The 15,050-nt window shown below is 47.7% G+C and overlaps 1 long non-coding RNA gene across 2 annotated transcripts; it reads left to right on the top strand.

The window, feature by feature from the left end:
• Positions 1–5,141: 5,141 nt before the first annotated feature.
• On the top strand, positions 5,142–13,105 carry LOC135991108 (uncharacterized). 2 transcript variants are annotated; one of them, XR_010606483.1, is made up of 4 exons: positions 5,142–5,273; positions 5,881–6,663; positions 6,903–7,163; positions 7,390–13,105. It is a non-coding gene; the product is annotated as an uncharacterized LOC135991108 (long non-coding RNA). The 2 variants fall into 2 exon arrangements; XR_010606482.1 differs by having other exon boundaries at positions 6,876–7,163.
• Positions 13,106–15,050: the final 1,945 nt, after the last annotated feature.

Below are 15,050 nucleotides of genomic sequence, written 5' to 3'. Positions count from 1 at the left end.
TCCCCCCGTGTCCCGCGCTGCTGCACCCGTGTGTCCCGCGCTGCTGCACCCGTGTGTCCCGCGCTGCTGCACCCGTGTGTCCCGCCCTGCAGCGCCCGTGTGTCCCGCCGCGCCCCGTGTGTCCCGCCCTGCAGCGCCCGTGTGTCCCGCCCTGCAGCGCCCGTGTGTCCCGCCCGCTCCCCGCAGCCGCCGCTTCCCGCGCCTGTGGCAGCCAGAGCGTGCGCGGTGCGCGCTCCGCCACACCCGGTCCCCCGGCCGGCGCATGCGCGTTTCCCGGGCTCGGGGGCGCAGGGGCAGCGCTGAGGCCTGCGGGGCTTTGCGGGCGGTGCGGCAGGGGGGGTCAGCCGGGCACGGGGGGGCTGGGACGAGGGGGCCCTCCCGAGCCGCGTCCTGCCGGGAGGGCCTCGGCGTCTCGGCGGCTGCCGGAGCGCGCGCTCGGCCGCGGGGACACGAACGGCCGGGGCCGGTGCTGCTGGGACACCCCTGCCCGCTATTGCTGGCCGGTAGCGAGGACGTTTAGAAGCGACCGGTCAAACGGAATTAAGGATATTTTGAATCAGGCGTGATAAATGCAGCCGTGCGAGAGTTACCGGAGACCTGCGACTGGGGAAGCACAAAAGACACGGAAAAACAGATCCAAACCGCCCCGGCTGCCCCCCCGGCGCGACCGGTGGGGCTCTCCCGGAGCAGTCGGAGCTCCCCGGAGCCTTCCCCAGCGCGTTCCCCAGCGCTGCTGCCCCGCACAGCCCCGGGCAGCCCCGCGGGACCCCCGTGCCCTCAGCAGCCGCTGGGCTGGACCCGCGACCCCCTGGGCCAGCCCCGCGCTCCCACCTTGCACGCTTCTCCACCCTCCCCCACCCACTGAAAAGCAGCCCCTAGAAGTTCCGATACCATAACTCTGTACAAGGCCCCCAAGGGTTCCCCCTCAGCCCTGCCACTGAAATACTCCACACTCTGTCACGGCTTTTTAGCACCTCCAGAATCTTCCCTAAAACCTGTCCCATTACCTCAGTGAAACCCCAAATGCTGTCCTAGCAGCAGCAAGCGAGCCCTTGAATACGCTTTATTCTCTTATAACATCATTAGAATCAATTAGGGGAAATGGTGACATCACCAGAAACTTCTGCAGGAGGTGTTCCAGTGTGGACTAAAATAATTTATGTTAAAAGCTGCTTGTTGTTTTTGTCTCTCGGGAACAGGACTGAGGATTAAGTAATCCATGCCTACCCTGTGGATACCATTCACTGTATTTGGCTTAGCTTTGCTTTGGTTGTTTTGTTTTATCATATATGCATATAAACTATATGTAATACTTACTTTTCAGAGTAATTGGCATAGCTGAAGTTGAAGAACTCAGAAGAAGGTAAACCAGCTGAAGAATCAAAGCATCTGGCAAGTTCGTTGTGTAGACAAGGGCAATCTACATAATTACAGTGGCTTTCCTGCTTTTGTCTAACATCAGGCGTGGAGTAACCTCAGCGCAACAACATGATGAAGTAACTAGTTCAATGTGTCACTTTTCTTCTGAAACTAGACCCTTTCCCAGTTCCAAAAACTCTTCTAAGATGGCTTTTTCTGTAATTGGTATAAGTTGGGTAGTACTACCCTTGATCACTATTTACTATAAACACTCTACCCCCTGCAGTATTTTCCTTGAGCTTTTGTTCAAGAGTAGACTGTTAGAAGAAAGTTTGTTTCTAGAGGGGCTGCCTCTTAGAAGTTATTTCCTTGCTAACCAACAGGAGTTAACCAGGAAGAGTCTGTTTTCCATGCTGGGCTCATCTGTGGCATTAGCCCCACACAGGCAGCAGGAGCATCGTCTGGGATTCAGGGCTGGCCCTGCTGACAGCAGATGCGCAATGCTGACCAGCAGGACGGTGCAGTTACCAACAGAATGCGTTTATGGTCATAACTGCCTGTCCATCCAAAGAAAAGTTGTGGCTTTATGTTCCTGCAGATGCAGGTAACTTCAGGGTGGGACATACGCAGACTTCTATGGTGATAACACTTCTCTGTAGCAGAATGAGTAATTTTCTATGTTATATGAGTTATTGTTTGACAAAATGGGGGTAAAAATACCCTCAGCATTAAGGATTTTTACTATGTCCTATATTTTGTTAAATATATGGTGAATTATATGTTTTGTAGGAGTTACTGGCTTTGTTACATAGTAGTATATTTTTATAGACAATTCTTATACATTGAATAAGAATATTTTCATAAGAGGTTTATATTCATCATTGCTAATAAAATTAACCTGAAGAGTTAATCTCTGGTTTTGCATTGATTACTGGAACATATTTGAATGTAGTGATAGTAAAATCTTTATGAAAGAACTGTTGATCAAACACTCCCTGTTAAATCTCAACATATGCCTCAGATTCTGCTCCTATTAGCCTGCTGTGCCACTTTTTATGCCTTGCAGCAAGCTAGAGATGAAAAGCTCCATTAGCTTCCATATGGCAATTTCTGAACTGGAAACACTGTGGCATTGACAGGTCAGTAAAGTTAAATTTTCCTGTGTCAAAGTGGCAATTTGGTTTTGTGGGGTTGGTGGTTTGTTTTATTTCTGTATGTCATGATTTGAATTCAAGTCTTGTCCCTTCTGTCGCAAGGCGATATTCAATTCGTGTGTTTCCTATTATCTAGTGTTTCAATAATTAAATTAACTTTTCACCGAAGAGGAAAAAGCAGAAGAAAAAGCTTATTATCTCATTTGCAAACCCACTGCTATCACTAAACATTGTATTATCTGTATAACAGTACTTCCTCCTGCAGTGCTGTCTGGTTTTGTAAGGGTAGAAGATAACAGAGCTGGACAAAGGTGTTAGCCTACTTTTGAGAGCTCTGTGCATGTAATGAATCTTTATTTCTGGATGTGACTTGATTATAGAATTATAGAGGGAAAAATAGATGAGGGAAGATGAGTTACATAGTGGCGGAATCACTAGCAGTGTCAGCCTGTCTATCCTGTAAAATAGTTAGAAAGAATAATATCATGATCATGCCAGGACCTAACTTCACAGTGAATATTTGAAGGAATCTACTATTAGTATATATTTTAATTGTTATTTGGATTATGTATTAGATGCAACAAAATTCCATACTTTCTTTTATCCTTTGCTATACAGGAGGTCGTTGAACTTTTTTATAGCAGATTCAATCATTTGTTCTAAAGCAAAATTGCCATCTCCCGTGAGAAGCAGTGTGGGAACGGCAGGACGTGCGGTTCCGGCTAAATAGCCTTGGACAGGTTATACAGAAGTACGTTTTTTATGAGTGTAAGGAGTGATAGCCCAGGCCAGTGAGAATGATATATCAGGTTGGAAAATCACCCCCATGTGTATGATGTGTGAATGTTGGGCCTGGGCGTGTGAATGAGTGGGTCGGCACGCTGCCCACAAGATATGCATGGGAACATGACTGAAAACAGTCACGACATGAGTGTGGTGTGTTTGGAATAACAATTATTGAAAAAACATCCTGTCTAACTTCTTGATCCAGGCCCATATCTGTAAACCTATACATTGAGAACTGTTAATAAAAGTCGGCTCAGCTCTGCCTGGCTCTGCTCTCGCTGCTGACAAGAGCTCTGTGTCTGTGCATCTGTCTGCATCTGTATGTGTCGTTCCTCATCGCTGCAGTAAGTGGTGATTGTGGGTCTCAGGGTGAGGGTGGGCAGGGAGAGTCGGGGTGTCCGTGTACTTAAATAGGCTTTGTTTGGGTTTTTTTAAAAGCCTCTGTTGCCACATTATATAAAAACTCATTGCTGCAGTGTTAATGAATGAACAGGAGGATGAGCAAGAGACTGTAGAGATTGGGGTTTGGTTTGTTGGAAGATTATTATTTAACTCAAAAAGCAATAAGATCTTGCAGTGGTCTTCTAACACTTAGTGATGGCTTTTTAATGTACTGGTTTGGAACTTTGAGATTATATTTTATATTAAGTGGCTGTGCCATTATGGAATATTGCAGGGGTAAACTCTTGCATTTCAGCATTCCTGGCAGATATGCAACTTGATAAAGACCTCAGGTGGTTTAGTTTAATCAGACTATTTTAGATCCCACCTTCACTGTTCAAAACACTGGTTATCAATGTGCTTTCTAGTGTTGTCACTTCTTTCTAAATGAAGATGACAGAGGTACGCATCTCTACTGGTATTGTCCGTTTCATTTAAATGTGGATATCTAACAACTTTAACTCGAAAGCTTAGAAAGCTACGGTCTGTGGTATACCTTTACTAATGTTTGTAAATTCTTATGCAGATATTTAAGATTGTTTCTGATCATTTTGGATTGCAATGCTTTATATGAATGGTGGTACAATAAATTGTCACACATGTGTTGGAATTGTATTTGCTATAAATATTTATATTAGCTTTTTAAAATTACTACAGTAACAATGTATCTGCAAAGAGTGCAGTATGTTGAAAGACCTTGAGTTTAGTTTATTGTTAAAGTACGTAAAATTAACTTATGGAGAAGAAAGGATGTGCCTTAACAGCTGAAATGAACTCCTGATGTTAAAGAGTTACCTTTGCTGGCGCTACATGGGGTGTCCTGTCATCAGACTGGACAGAAAATGGAATGCTAAGAGGGCAAGCGGATGTGAATGGATGGAATCTGGTAGGTAGGTATTTTCTAAGTAGTTTTTGGACAGTTTGTAGGTACCTGTTTGTACAACGTAGGGGTGGTACAAGTGGGTTGGTGTGGAAAGCCAACCAGAAGGGAATTTTCCTGAGTGTGAACTGCTGCGCAGTTAGAAGAAAGATGCGTGAGCTAAACCAGCAGGAAGGCTGCAGCTGTGTAACCTGGGGGGTGCAAACGGCACCAAATGGGCTGCAGCGGCGGAGCCCTCGGCCCGGGCTGTCCCGGCAGGCGCAGCCCGAGCCCGCCCGGCCCCGCTGCCGCTGACCCGCCGGGGCCGGGGCCGGGGCCGGCTGCGGGCGGGCGGGCAGCGCCGCGCTGCGGGCGCCGGCGGCTCCGGGCCGGGGGGGGCGGGGCCCGGTGCCGGATGCGGACGCGATTGGCTCCTGCGCGGGATGGGCGGGGACACGCTGCGTGGGCGCGCGGGCCGAGGAGCGCGTGCGGCGGGTGGAGCGGCGCGTGGGGAGCGGCCGGCGGCGCGCGGGGGGCGGGCGGACACCGCGGAGACTGGGCGGGGCCGCCCCCCTCCGGCCGAGCGGGGAGGCTGGAGGGCGAGGGGCAGCCAGCCGCGGCACCGCGGCCCCGGGCGGGGGCGAGAAAGGCGAAAGGGAAACACGCGGGCGGCTGTGAGCGAAGGGCGCCCCGGGCTGAGCGCTGCGCGGGGCTCGGGCGGGGCCGTGGGGCGCAGGGTGGAGCCCGTAGTGACGCAGGGCGGGGGGAAAGCGGGCGGGAGGGCGCGGCGCAGTGCGGGGCCGGGGGCGGTGGAGGAACCTGAGGGCGGGGCGGCGGGAACGAGCTGCGGTGGGAAAGGCTGAGGTGCCTCGGGGAGGGGGTGACACCGGGGAGGCTTCGGCGGGAAAGGCTGAGGGACTTCAGGGACAGGACGGCGACGAGAGACGTTTCGGTGGTAAATGCTGAGGGACTCGAGGGAGGAGCCGGCACCGGGGGGGCCGCAGTGGGCAGTGCTGGGGAGCGCGGGGACGGGCGGGCGCTGAGGTGCGGTTTCAAAGGGAAGTGCTGAGGTACCTCGAGGAATGGATGCTGGGTTAGAAACTATGAACACATCAGATGGGTTAAGAGAGTGTTTATGACAGAAATTTCTGCAGTAAAGTATTCCAGCAGAGAGGGGGAGAATAACAAAAATCAGACCTCGTAGGATGCCTGCAGGCTTGGGAACAGGGATGATGAGGGTGTTAATCCTGTCCTATTTCTTTCTCTCTCCTTCTCTTGTAGCACCTGACTGAATAGAGAAGCAAGTGGACAGGAAGTTCCTGAGCCACAACACAAATCACATTTATTACTGTTGGCCTCAGAGACCTGGAGAACCAAACCGTTCCCATCTTGCCTTGAAGCAGCTTCTGCTCATGCGCTTCTCGCAGGGAGAAGGCAGAATGGCAATAACCCGCCACGTTAAACCACAGGGTGCACACTCTGCAGCTTTCAAGCCCAGCTCTGCGTCAGCTCACATCTGCGATTTTGTGCCACACACACAAATTTTGGTTGTCAGTAGTTGTTGCAGCATTTGGCCTTGGTGAGGACAGCATGTGTTTGTCAGCAGTTGGTGTAGGGTGGAATCTTCAGGAAAAAATGATGTTTTCTGTGCCAGAACTGGTTGGTGTTTGCATGTTATTGTGGTAGTTTTTCACGCAGGTGATGAGTGCTGGAGTATTATTGTGGGATGAGGGGATTTTGAAGGCTTGTCTGTGAGGTGCATTAGCAGGAGCAGTTAAAAGCAAAAGGCTGAGATTTGGAGAGTTTGTCAGTGGATTTTGGACGGTTGTCAGTTGAAGAGTTGGTTGTTTGCAGGTGAGGTGGAGGGTGGAGGGTGAAGCTGACTTTGCCTGGGCGGTGCAACTGGATGGGTGTGCAGAGCTGATGAGAGTGGGCTTCTGTGGGTGACCCTAAAGCTCAAGATCCAGCTGGCAGCTCCAGACACTCACGCTGCCTGACAGGGCCGTGCACAGCCAGTGCACTGGAGCACAGCGAGCTTGACCCTCCGCAAATACCAAACAACAGGTGAGGACCGTGGGGATTTGTACTGAGCTATGACATCTCTAACCTGTGAAATTGGGGGCCAGCCTGAGCAGGGCATGTGGGGAAGCTGTGCTGCAGCGGAGGGGGAAGGGCCGTGCAGGGACCGGGGCCAGGGCGAGGTGGGCTTGGCGTGGGGAGGTGTCAGCCCCCGGACTCAGCCCCCGTCTGACTGTAGTGCCCTGGGGCTGGTGCAGCTCGGTCCCCCATGTGTTTCTCTTCAGGTGGAGCAGCATGCAATGGAAAAGCAAGGAAGGAGAGGAAGGCAGCGAACCTATGAGGAAGAGTGATCAAGAAAGAGGATTGGAGCACACCTGCGAGTCAAGAGGGATCAAGAAAGAAGACAACGGTGGTGGAACCGCAGGTCAGGAGAGCTCCAGAAAGAAGAAAGGTGATTGCGGCAGTATTCTGACATTGGGCCTGTGAGAAACTGCAAGAGTCGACAGCATGAGAACAAGCATTGGTGGAATAATACAAGAAACAAGGCACGTATGCTAGGTGATACATCAAGGAGGGAGGGATTGATACATCAAGGATGGGGGCGGTGAGGGGGGGTAGCTTGTGATATAGACAAAGATGCTTTTATGGCAGTAATAATATATTGCTTATGTAATGGCTAACTTAGCAAATCAGCAAATGCTTGAGCAAGCATCATAGCGAGTATAAATGCAAACCTGAGTTTGTAACAAACGTCTCTCATTGCACCTTAAGAGTCCGTGCCTCATTCGCTACAAATGACGCCTGAACGGGGACTTTCAGTGCGGCTGTAAAGGCAGCAGCCGTTCTGGTAGCGAAGCCCAATCGAAGCAGGACTGGGAAACGGAGCCAGGAAACAGAAAGCACAGCGTGGCCCATCACTGAGAAAAGGTGAGCGATTGGAACTGTAGGAGAGAAGTTATCCCTTGAACAAAGACAAACCCTAGATGTCCTTCAACGTTTATTAAGAAAGCAAAATCACGATGTGCCAGTAGTCCAATTAGCGACTTTATAAGAATGGATTGCTAATCATGTGCCGGACTTTCCTACAAACGGTACATTTCAGTTGGAGGCATGGCACAAAGTTGAACAAGAATTATATGAACAGGCAGTGACTGGAGATCAAGCTGCTTGCGAACATTTATCTACTTGGGGAAAAATTATGACTACTTTAAAAGCGGCGCAGAAGGAAGTAGTTGCACAGGTCGTAACTGACTGTGAACCTTCTGCTCCTCCCTTGCCAGGGAAGGAGGGGGATCCCGTAGATATATCAGGCAAAAATGCACTAACCACAGCTGCAGTAGCAGAGAAAGGGTTGGCTGATAACGAAGCCCCTGCATGTACACTACAGTGAACGCTTTTGGCAAATGATGGTTCGTGGGAGTCGCCCGACAGCCCCCTTGATCCTGGCCTGACAGACCTGGAGTGAGAGCCTGATTTATTTCCCCTGGATGTTACTTTGCAGCCAAAACTGCACACTAATTTAACCATGTGGGATAAATGCAGAGAAGAGGCTTTGAAAGCAGGAGACTGGAAAGCGGTTTCAGCATGCCCTGTGGTCTATCGTGAACGGCAACCTCCAGGCTTTCAACAGCTACCGTATGATGTTGTAAAGGAATTACTGACATTAGCTAAAGAAAATGGGGTTACTTTATCATTTGTTGTACATTTTTTGAAGCGTTAAGCTCCTCTTACGTATTTACTCCGCATGACTGGCGTTCTTTGTTGAAAATGATCTTAACCACTACTCAATATACTGTATCGTTATCTGATTTTCAGGAGAACTGTATTATAGAGACTATTGATAATGCATATCGGCAAAGAGGGATTGATTGCAGTCATTTAGCTGGGGAATGTGCCCATACTTTGCCAGAGAATCAAGAGATGCCAATACGTCCTTTTCAAAAATCTTGCAAGGATCACAGGAACCTTATGCACAGTTTTTAGACCATTTGCAAACTGCTTTGGAGAGACAAATTGATAACGATGCAGTGCGTAAGTTGTTACTAAAACAATTGGCTTTTGAGAATGCTAATGCTGATTGTCAGCGTGTGTTACCGGGTATTAGGAATAGGGAAAGGTGTACTATAGCAGGTGTGGTGAGAGTGTGTCAAAACATAAGTCAACTGAACATTACACCAGCTCTCTATCCGCTGCTTTAGCGGCATGGTTACAAATATCGGGAACAAAACTGAAATCGAAATGTTTTCGTAGTGGGGCGCTGGGTCGTGTGAAGAAAGATTGCACAAAGTATGCACGCCAGACTTCGAAGGCTGTGCCTCCTAGAGATTGTCCAAAATAGGGAAAAGGCAGGCACTGGGTGAGTGGATGTCATTCAAGGGTTAACGTAAAGGGGGAGCCAATTAACCCTTCCCAGGAGGTGGGGGACAGGACCCCCCCGCCCGCCGCCCAGTCAAATAAATTCGAGTCTAAACGCATGGCCCGCAATCTCCTCCCCGCAACAGCTGGAAGTGCAGGGCTGGACTTGGCTGCCAGCCCGTCAGTGATGATAATTAATTACTGCTGCGGTAGTGCTTATTCCCAGAGTGTGGGGGCCTTTAGGACCTAGCGTGCATGCTTTCTTAATAGGTTGATCATCTACTACCAAATTGGGTTTGTTTGTCTTACCTGGAGTAATTGACTCTGTTTATCAAGGTGAAATCAAAATTATGGCACGGACACCTGTGCCACCTTGCTACATCCTGAGGATGCCCCCAGATTTGCATTTTCTGTTCATTCACTTAATCAAGCGGAGCCTATGAAAAGATACCATTGGGTAGTATCACCACAAGGGATGAGAAATAGTCCAACCATTTGCCAGACAGTAGTTGCGGCAGCTTTACAACCCGTGAGGAAGCTGTACCAGCTTGTATCTGTCATTATATGGATATTTTGCTTGCCACGTCACAAGAACAGAAACTACGAGAAGTAATGTAAGCCCTATGTAATGCTATACAAAAGGCTGGATTACAAATTGCACCAGAAAAAATTCAGACAACTGCTCCGTGGAAATATTTGGGATGGCAAATAACAAAACAAGAAATCATTCCTCAGCCAGTGACTCTTAAATTCCATAATGTCGTGACCTTAAATGACTTTAAAAAATTGCTAGAAGCCATAAATTGGCTCTGACCTATTTTGGGTATCCCCACAGAGGAACTACATCCACTTTTTACACCCGAATTTATTGTCTACTCGGGCATTGGATGACAAAGCTCAGCACGCCATGCAGAAAGTAGCTGATGCTGTTGAACAAAAATAGGGATGGCGGTGCAATTTGCAGCTGCCTGTTTGGCTGGTACTCACAGCCAGTACCTTCCAACCGTTTGCAGTACTGTTTCAGTGGGACAAACCATTAAGTGATTCTGTAAGAGTGTCAGAATGGGCTTTTCTAGCTCACACGCCAAGGAAAACAGTTTGGACAATTAATGAAATGTATGCAAAACTAATAAATAAAGGCAGAGAACATCTATATGCTATGGGCAGGACAGACCCTGAATGTATATTTATTCCTACAGCAAAAGAGAATTTGCAGTGGTTATTAACTGAATATGTGAATTTCCAGATTGCATTGGCAACATATACAGGGAACATATCAGTTTATTACCCTCAACATAAACTGTGGCCTGAAATTGGTAATATACCGTTGTACAGCAAATGCTGCTGTCAGCAATGACCGGTAAGTGACAAGACTGTATTTACTGATGCCTCTGGTCGCTCATGTTAAGTTGTAATTACGTGGCTAAGCTCAGATACTCAGTGTTGTGAACACAAGGTAGAAAAAGGAGATCAAGGGTCATACAAGTTCTTGAGCTAACAGCTGTTTCGCTTTTGAGGTGTTCTGTAATGAGTCTTTGAATGTTGTAACTGATTCATATTATGCAGCTGGCATACTTAACCGCCCGGAAGCTTCTTTTCTTAAGGAAGAGGATAATTCTCTTTTGATGGCTGAATTGAGAATGTTATGGTTCCTAATAAATCATAGACATCACGATTTTTATGCAGTGCACATCCGCTCTCACGCTGCCCTTCCAGGACCTCTTGTGGAGGGCGATAGGAGGGCTGATGCACGAGCTGTGCCATTTACTGTGCCTAAAGCCTTGGAGCAAGCTAAATTATCACATAGATTCTTTCACCAGAATGCAAGGTCGTTAAAACGACAATTTCAAATTACAATGGATCAGGCCAGGAGCATTCTTGTGTCCTGCCCCGACTGTCAACAGTTGGCACCCATGCCATCCAAAGCAGGTGTTAATCCACGCGGGATTACTGCCAATGAAATACGGCAAACTGTATTGTTCTGAATTTGGTAAACTCAAATAAGTACATGTTTCTGTAGACACTCCTTGCAGATTTCTCGTTGCTACTGCACACACTGGTGAAAGAACAAGTGATGTCTGTAAACATTGTTTGACGTGTTTTGCTGTTTTAGGAGTTCCACGATATACAAAACCAGAGGAAAGCGGAATGCGTGCTTGATTAGAAGAGCGATCCCCCGAGCATCCAGCGCGCTGTAATGAAAGTGCCTGCTTTTTAACACTTTCAAAACAGTGTTAAAGAGTCTTTTTGCTGACTTTTCGGTATCATTTTCTGGCGATGAGGATGGGATAATCTGCCTGACCTCCCGTGGCTCCCAGGATCTCTGGAACCTTATGCTGGCACCAGGGAATTCCTGGAAGGGACCACAGATCCTTGGACCAACTCGGGACGTGGGTAAAACCCCATCAATAGAGATAAAGCACTTTTATTCTTTGGTTTGGTTTGCATACTGCCTACACGAGACGTGGGGTGACACCAGCGCATTGGGTCTTTGCATTTGTGTCTCTGCATTTTGGTAAATTGGGTAACTTAAAAAAAAAAGGTAAAAAGAAGAAGAAATAAAAAACTAAAGAAGAAAGAGAAAAATGAGAAAACAATAAATAAAAGAAAAATGAGCAAACGGTAATTTGATAAAGGTACCTTTAGTGATTTTGTTGGTTGTGCCTTAGTAACTGTATAATTGTTTGTGTCTTTAGTGATTTGTTGTCGTTACTTGTGTCTGGGGTGATTTTATAGTCCAATACTCACGGTTAACCAATTGTCTGTTATTGTGAATGTGAAATAGGTAGTGGACAATCGACAGGAGGGATTCAGAAGAAACCCCCCCGGTTGTATTTTGTGACATTGGAACAGGGTTGTTTGACTCCCTGGGGAACAGCAACCAGGGAGAATCTGATTGAATATTGTAATTAATGGTGGCCACTGTAAATAATATTAATACGCTGCACAGATCTAGGTGGGTATACTTTGAGATGTGTAGTGTAGTAATGCATTACATATAATATATAATAAGATGTATATTTTAAATCATATATTGCCTATTACATAATGCATCTTACACAATACATAATGTTACATATGCATTATATTTATCCCCTTCAGATCCATTTGTTTTGAAAAAGGATAATCACGGAAAGAAATTGAAACCAGTAAAACGTTGAACAGATATTGGTGGAGAATACGCAGGGAACATTAGATCAAAATTGTCCCTCAGTCGATCCAGGGTGGGATCCTAATGTCCTTATATCAAGGGACAGGCTGAATTGGTATCGACAGTGCATTTTATACAGGATTAGACGTGCTGTGCCTATAGCTATAAATATGCCAAAACTTTTTGAGATTAAACAGGATCCTAAGGAATCTCCCACTGAGTTTTTAAACCATCTTAAAGAGACAGCTCAAAAATGTATTAGTATAGATCCTGACATGGAGAACGGGGAAATAAAATTCTTAGTTCACTAGGAGCTTATTATTCTGTGTTAAACACTATGCAGGGAAAATTAAGTAATGATTCTGTAACAGTTATCGCTGCTACAAAAATTGTGAAACATGGCCTTTCTTTAACCTGGTGCTTAGAACGTTTATATGTGGAGTCTTGTACTTATTGGTTTGTACACCATGTGTCTTATCTTGTGTACAATGAATGATTGAAAAAAGCTTTAATGGTGCAATGGCTGTGCAGTTACGTGCTGCTATGGCTATGCAGTTATGAAACAAAGAAGGGGAGATGTGGCGGTATTGTGACATCAGGCCTGTGAGAAGCGGTGAGAGTCGACAGCGTGAGAACAAGCGTAGGTGCAATAACACAAGAAGCAAGGACTGTGTGCTCCGTGATGCATCGGGGACAGAGGGAGTGATACAGGGTTGATACATCAAGGGCAGAGGGGCCTGGTTTTCAAATGCAAACCTGGGTTTGTAATAAACGTCTCTCTTTGCATCTTGAAGAGAGTCTGTGCCTCGTTCGCTGCACCTCTTCATCTGTTTCCCAAATTACGTTTTAGACTGTATTTACCATTGTAAAAATAAAGCTTTCCCCCCTTAATTTTTGTCACATAATTAGAATTAATAGAATATTGAAGCCTGTCCTAGCTCAACTGGAAAAAGGCAACAGCCATATGTATTTTTAAATACAGAATAAATGAAATCTGCTAGCTAATTAACCGTGTTTTACTGTGATTAACTCCCTCCCGAGGTTTTGTGTATATTGTATTAAGGGCCGACATCCATGGCCACAGTGGATAAATCAACGTTGACGCAACACCAGGGACCTGCCTGTTTGTGTCCAGGATATCCGCTCCAGTGGACACTTTTTCCTTTTTTTAGTAGAAGACCACATCACGAAACTGAAAAACTGTCTAATTGTGTCATTATACACATTCACTGCTCTTTCTTTCTGCTTTATACTCTTTGTAGCTTTTAAAAATTAAATAGTTTGCAAAGGATTTCTGTTTCGGCTCTGCACACGGAGCCTGATTTTCCTTTACATGGGCCTTTTACCCGGGTTCACCACACTTGTCTCATCATTGCGCTGCACATTGGCTAAATAAGCTGTGCTCTATATTTCTGCTGTAAAATAGTTTAAATGGTGATATAATTGTGCCAGGAACTAACTTCACAGTGAATATTTGAAGGAACCTACTGCTAATGTATTTTTAATTGGTACTTCCATTATGGATTGGATGCAACAAAAATCCATACTTTCTTTTATCCTTTGCTATACAGGAGGTGGATGAACTTTTCAGTAACAGAATCAGTCACTTCTTGTAAAGCAAGATTGTCATCTCCTGTGAGGAAGCAGGGTAGATTTATCCATACTCTATAAGCACCATTGATGAGCTATATAGAGTAACAGCTTAAAACCAAGCCAACAACAAGAAGCTAATGAACAAAACAACAAAAAGGAAAAAAAGCCCTGAACAAACTAAACCAAAAGCGCAGAGGCTCCTGCACGCCCCCCTCTCAGTGCTGCGATGTCCGTTTTCCAGAGAGCCCGTGGGGTGTCCCCACAATCTCAGACAGAGGTGACCCGGCCGGTGGTGCCACCAGAGAACAGTCTGTGTGACCCAGCTCGCTGAGCTGACCTGGGAAAGCCGGGGACAAAGGGCCGGGCTGGGTCAGCAGGAGGTTGGTTCCAGCTCACGGAGCAACTCACAGAGCGACTGCGGAAACGGCCCCGAGCCTGGGACGAGCCCCTGGCCCGTGTGCTCCTGTCCCACCGCCACGGGCTGTCCTGTTCCTGGAGATCGTTGTGCAGGATCGTTTGAGAACCTTTTCTGAAGGATGTGAAGCGTCCAGAGCAGCAACCCCTGCCCGGCTGCTGCTCAGCCAAATTATTGCTGCAAACAAGACACAGGGCATAGGGAAAGGCGATATATTTTATTAGGCCACAAGAAATCTTTAGGAAAAAAATATTTTTAGGTATGTCAGGCTTTTATTTTTTATCTGTGTGTCTGTCATCCGCGCGGCTCTGTGAAAGCGCGTTCCAGGGCAGCTGAAGCTGCCCACGGGTCAAGAAGAAGGGCCGGGGGTCTGAAAAGAAGCGGGCGCGCTGCGGCGGCGCGGGGGGCGCGGCGCGCCCACGCTCGGTGCTGCCGTCTGGTGGCCACAGGCCGGTACTGCAGCTGGGAAGCGGCGCCCTGTGCCCGTGCCGGGGCGGGGGCGAGGGGGGCGCTGCCGCTGCGGGCGGGGTCGTGGCCGTGGCCGTCAGAAAGCGGGGGGCAGCGGTCGGGCCGGCCGCCGGGAAAAAAAAAGAGGCCCCCGGCTCTCGTGGGGCAGCCCCGCTGCGAGGGGGCACGGGCGAGGCGGCGGCAGGAGGCGGCAGCGGTGGCGGCGTCTTCTCGGTCCCGGGCAGAGGAGGGAGAAACCTGCCGGCCGGCGCTCCTTAGGGTTGAGCGTTTCTCTTGTCTTTGTTCACAGTGAATTTATGGGCACGCTGGAAATAGCCTTGAATGTTTAAACGTAGAACTGAATTTTTAGTGAGAAGCGGCATGGGTATAGTTAATTTTGGAGCACCTGGGTGCCAGTTGAAATGTAAGGAATGAAACGGGATGGAAACTAGTAATCGAACCTGGGGTTTA

Source organism: Caloenas nicobarica, chromosome 7 (assembly GCF_036013445.1).
Source record: "Caloenas nicobarica isolate bCalNic1 chromosome 7, bCalNic1.hap1, whole genome shotgun sequence".
NCBI lineage: Eukaryota > Metazoa > Chordata > Aves > Columbiformes > Columbidae > Caloenas > Caloenas nicobarica.
This window is presented reverse-complemented; position numbering and strand designations above follow the sequence as displayed.